This window comes from Bos indicus x Bos taurus, chromosome 17 (assembly GCF_003369695.1).
Source record: "Bos indicus x Bos taurus breed Angus x Brahman F1 hybrid chromosome 17, Bos_hybrid_MaternalHap_v2.0, whole genome shotgun sequence".
In the NCBI taxonomy this organism is placed as follows: domain Eukaryota; kingdom Metazoa; phylum Chordata; class Mammalia; order Artiodactyla; family Bovidae; genus Bos; species Bos indicus x Bos taurus.
The window spans coordinates 18,612,263-18,617,625 of record NC_040092.1 but is presented as its reverse complement, the minus strand read 5'-3'; the positions used below and the strand labels follow the sequence as shown (position 1 = coordinate 18,617,625).

General features: G+C 45.7%; 1 long non-coding RNA gene across 1 annotated transcript; it reads left to right on the top strand.

Annotated features, from left to right (window-relative positions):
- Positions 1-832: 832 nt before the first annotated feature.
- On the top strand, positions 833-4,753 carry LOC113907536. The gene is made up of 2 exons (XR_003515224.1): positions 833-2,544; positions 3,775-4,753. It is a non-coding gene; the product is annotated as an uncharacterized LOC113907536 (long non-coding RNA).
- The last annotated feature ends 610 nt before the right edge of the window (positions 4,754-5,363 follow it).

Below are 5,363 nucleotides of genomic sequence, written 5' to 3'. Positions count from 1 at the left end.
ATGAAAATGTCTTAGAGACCTGTTGTCTGTCAATGTGCATGTAGTTAATACTACTGTACTCTACACTTTAAAAATGGTTACAATCGTAAACCATTTTACCATGCTTCTTACCACAATTATTTTAAAAAGAGGGAGGGCACCGTAAAATCCAATTATACACGTGCCAGAGGTTAACGTACTAAGCCACTTCAGTTGTGTCCGACTCTTTGTGACCCTATGGACTGTAGCCCACCAGGCTCCCCTGTCCATTGTATTCTCCAGGCAAGAATACTGGAGTGGCTTGCTGTGCCCTCCTTCAGGGGATCTTCCCTACCCAGGGGTCGAACCCTCATCTCTTATGCCTCCTGCATTGGCAGGTGGGTTCTTTACCACCAGTGCCACCTGGGAAGCCAAAGTTTAGCTCAGTAACAAAACAAGGTGAAAGCCTGTCTGCTCTGTAGTGGACCCCACATGTATGGTATGGCAGGCTCACCTGTCACATCTCATCAGGCCACCTGGTCCACCCCAGAACACAGTATCTGGAAGACCCAAAGCATCATCTTCATACATACTGGCCATTTTTCATGATACCACAGGTCAATTTTGTCCTTCCACTAGTTTTGCAAATTTTTGTTATATACTTCAATAATAACAATACTACTAGCATTTACTGAAAACTTAAACAAAGGAAAGACATCATATATATGACAAGCAAAGTGAAAACTAACTATAGTCAGAACCACTCCTGGGGACTTTCCCAGTGGTCCAGTGGTTGAGAATCCGTCTTGCAGTGCAGGGGACCCGGGTTTGATCCCTGGTCAGGGAACTAAGATCCCACATGCCATGGGGCAGCTATACCCACAACTAGAGAAGCCTGTGCCCCACAAGGAAGACCTAGCACAGCCAAAAAAACCTCAAAATCAAGCAAGAAAATACCCCTGAAAGTCTCTTCAGTTGCCAAAAAGTGTAAAATATATGATTTAATGTAAACAACCCTCCTATACAGTATTTCTCAGGCAAACTAAAGCATAAGAGTTATTGTAGTAGCTCAGGGGAAAGACCAAAAGGAAAGTTTATATGCAGATATCTGGGCATTCTGCCTTTCAGATAACTGAAATATTCCCAATGGGAAAGGAGGGTGGAGGTGAGTGAAAAATTCCTGCTGACCCACAGGTTTTTCTTGATTCTCTTTTAATATTAAGACTCTGTCAAAAGCCTGACAGTCGAGAAATTGTCATCAGCCAAGTTCCCTGCCGTGCCAGATCCCATGACAATGCTGACTTCCATTTTCTTCAAGCAGCATTCTCAGTCTGAAATTGGGGGTAGGACCTGACTGTTACACAAAGATGAATTCTCTACAGTGCAAACCAGACAGTCTGTGTACAGGCACCTGCAGTGTAAAATTTTGCAGCTTTAAATGAAATCTCATCAATTTTGAAAGCAGAGGAAAAAACAGAGTTAAGTGTTTTGGGAAGAGAGAAAGTGGAATCCTCATCTTTGATTTTATCTGGGAAACCTAACATTGGAAACTACGTATAAGATGGACTCTGGAGGAAAGGGAGCAATGAGGATCTCAGCTTTATCTATGTTGTTTTACTTGTTTATTTAAAAAATGTAGGTAACGGCATAGCAAGTTACAAGTTACAAGTGAAATAACTAGAGCTACATAAGAAACAGCTCCATAATGGTGAGTCAAAGAAAGCCAGATGCAGGACATGCACAGAATTGGTGAGGTTTATGTACAAGCTAAAAAGTGCAAAATAGTACAGTTTGCAAAATTGTTTGGGGATCTGTATGTCTGTAGTCAAAAATATAAAAATATGTGTACAAAGTACCCTCTGAGAGAGACATTAGTCTGATGTCTAACACTAAGCCCTTTCCCTTCCCTCCCCACCCCACACTCTTTTGTAATTGACATTCATTTGCCTGCAACCAGGTATCTTTCAATCCCAGTGCCCATGGGCCCCTGAGCTTGCGGGACTGGAAGAGCTAGACCTAACTTTTCTTAGATTTCCACTGACTTCTCAAGTTTTTAATTCTTGGTTATGAGGCGCTCCATGTGCAGGTCTTGCTTTAGATCCCTTTTTCTGTGCACATGGCTTTAGTTGGGCAATTGCGCCTTTCTCCCATTATCGTTGGTAGGGAAGTGAGTAATCAAACTGTCAATTCTAAACTTCAGGGAGATAAGGTCAACAGTTTGTGTGGTATTGGGATGGCACCCCACAGAGGAAAAATGACTCTCGGTGGCTCACGTTGTTTTGGGGCTTGTTTGCGTTGCCGTGCAGTTGTAATGGAAAACGAATAAAAATAAAAATCCCAGGGCCCATTTTGGCCAGCGCTTGGGAATCTAATCCCACTGTCCTGGCAGAGTTCCAGCTCAGGTCACTGCATTCTGCTGGCAGAAGCCGTCTTGTTCAGTTTTCAGTGGATGTAACTTTCTGCTTTGCCTGTTTCTCAGCTCCCTGTGCAATGAATTAATCAGCCATCCCTTCCCCACCCTGGGGAGGATGTAGTTCTGCAGAATGATCTCCTCCCCTTACCTCAGTGGGCCTGATCTGGGACCAGGTAAGTAACCTGGTCTAGGGACCAGCCACAGAGATATTTGCACCAGTTGAGACCTCTGTGCCTATGTCTTTCTCTGTGTGCATCTCTGCAGTCATTGACTCAGACTCCTGGCAGGAAAAGTTTTTTCATCTAGTTTTTTTCAAAACTCTATGCATACCAATACAATATTGTAAAGTAATTAGCCTCCAATTAAAATAAATAAATTTATATTAAAAAAACCCTCTATTCATATATTCCCTCAGTTTGTTTCATAACACTTTGTTATGCAAATTTAAAACGTTCCTTTATCTGAAGTACTTATGAATTTATCTCCCTTCCACACATTTATGGTTTTGTTGCTTCTTTTAATTGTCCCCACCCCACTCCACCCCCACTGCTTAACTCTCTTTCCCATACAAAATTGATTGCATTTCATGGAATGAGGAATAGCTCCAATCTAACTCTTCTCTGTACACATAATCTTCTATTCCCACCACACTGTTTATTGAATGGTGATTTCTAATTGTATGACTTCTGCAAATGACTTAACCTCTCTGAGAATCAGCCATCAGTGTCTGGAAAACAGAGATGATAATGATACCTACCAGACAGGCTTGTCCTGAGGATGGAGTGAGACAACAACATCACATGCTTGGCAAATAAGGGTCTGATAAATGATGTCTTCCTTTTTGTCTCCTTTCCTTTCTTTTTATCTGTATCTGCCTATTTCTTTTTTCCAGAACCTTTGTACCTACCACCACTGAAATCAAGCCAGACTAGACCGACCCAAATGTTGTCTATCCCAGGTTTTGTATTAGGAAGGCTACTAAATAGAAAGGTTGGGGAAAGTGAGGGAGAGGGTGGTGAAAGTGCTTTTCTTAAAAAGACCCATCCTGACAACACATGCACTTTCTTTGCTTTCAAGTCACCAGGCTGCTTCTGCAGCCACCTCTTTCTCCGGTCAGAGAATACTCTTAGAAGGCTGTTCTTCTGAGGCCTCAAAATGCCCACCTCTCCAAGCTGCCATGTCAGATCTTTGGGGTGGGGGTGGGGGATCTGATTTCTGAGACCAAAACTCTATATGTGGGTGGTTTTATTTGGGGGGTCGGATGGCGGTAGGAGTTGGCCATGGGTTTGCTGCATTCCAGGAAGAGGGAGGACTCTGCTCTCCTCTGATGAGTCATGGAAGAGAAATGTCTGATGTTTGCAAACAACTCGGGCCAAGCTTCTGCTTTCTTCTACTCCACCCAGCCCCCATCTAGCAGATTGGACCCACCTGAGAAGTTTCACATGTTAAGCTTGATGACTAGAGCAGATGACCTGATCCTACCACCCTTGGAGATGGCAAGCAGCTAAGAGAATGGGAGGCGGTTGTCTTTAGCTCTGGACTCCAGCAAGTGAGACACGACGGGACCTTACAATGGATGTATCGGTCTCCAAACCAGGACAAGATCTGGGTGGTGCCAGAGGACTAATGAACTGACAGGACTGTCCCCAGGGCACCCACATGAGAGCACTTGACAGGTGGACTGTCAACCCCACCTCACAGAGGGGTGGCAGATGGAGAGGAGCCCCGGGTGGGAGAAAGGAGCCAAGGGATTGTGGAAAAGAAGCCAAGGCCTAGGAAGTGAGGGGAAGTCTTACAAATGAGAGAAGCCGAGAGCGTCTCCTTTCAGGGGAAGACGAAGGCCGGGCAGGCTGCAGAGGGACTGGAGAGGTGGGGGTGTTCGGCAGAGGATCATTGCCTCGGCCTCAGCAGGCTGCTGGAGCCAGGTGGGGCCCTGATGCATCATCCCAGATGGAGTGGATCAGGCTCGTCAGACATGCTTCCCTCTGGATACTCGGTGTCCCGCTCCCTTCCCTTATCCCAAATCAGAAGAGAATCACAAGGTGACTTGGGAGGGCGGCCAGCCTCCTGGGAGCTTTTGTGAACAATCAGGTAACTCCAGAGGGATCATAGTAGGAGACCTAAACATGCCTCTGCCACCTCCACATCCCCCCTCCCTTTTTTCCTATTGTGAGACAACCAGGGAGCAAGCTGGTCAGCTTGGGAACAGAGATCCTGTTCTAGAAATTTGTCCATTGCAACCTATCCGCTGCATTCACAGTCCTTGAATCCATGTCCGGACGGAAATTGTGCCACCACTACAGCTAAAGCAACACCCTGGTGCCCCGGCGGGGAAGGCAGAACCAGAGTAACTCATCATTTAAAATTAAAAATTGCATTTAATCACCGTTCATTTTTCTACCAGGCTCAGGAGGCCCTGTCATCTCTGCATTTTAAGTGTTTTGCTGTTTAAGTTCTGAGCACGCTGCAGGGCGGGGCGGGGTGGGGTGGGGTGGGGTAGGGTGGGTGGGGGTTGAGGAAGGAGAGCAGTGGAGGAGAACTTTTGAAGTCTTTCCACAAAAATCAAAGAACAAACCGACTGGAGGGGAAAATAGCTGCTATATTTAAACTACATTATCCCATCAGGGAGCTATGGTTTTGAAAACCATTCCACAGTACTTTGGCACTGTGCTGTATGGGTTTCTTTTCCTTAATTTTTTTTAAATGGCAACTTTTTTTTTCCCCCTGAGCAGTAATAGCAAAGGAAGTGAAGGGCCTCGTTAATTGATGTGGTATATAGACATGTGCTGAGCGCTTGCCACAGGGCCCCCCCGCTGTGCTAGGCACTGGGGACACAAGGGACCCGCAGAGTCCTTAAGGCAAGTAAGTATCGTGAGTTCCTTAAGGCAAGCAAGTGTCTGAGTTCGTTCATCACTGCGCACGCGTGCTTAGTTGCTCAGGTGTATCCGACTCTGCAACTCCATGGCCTGTAGCCCGCCAGGCTCCTCTGCCA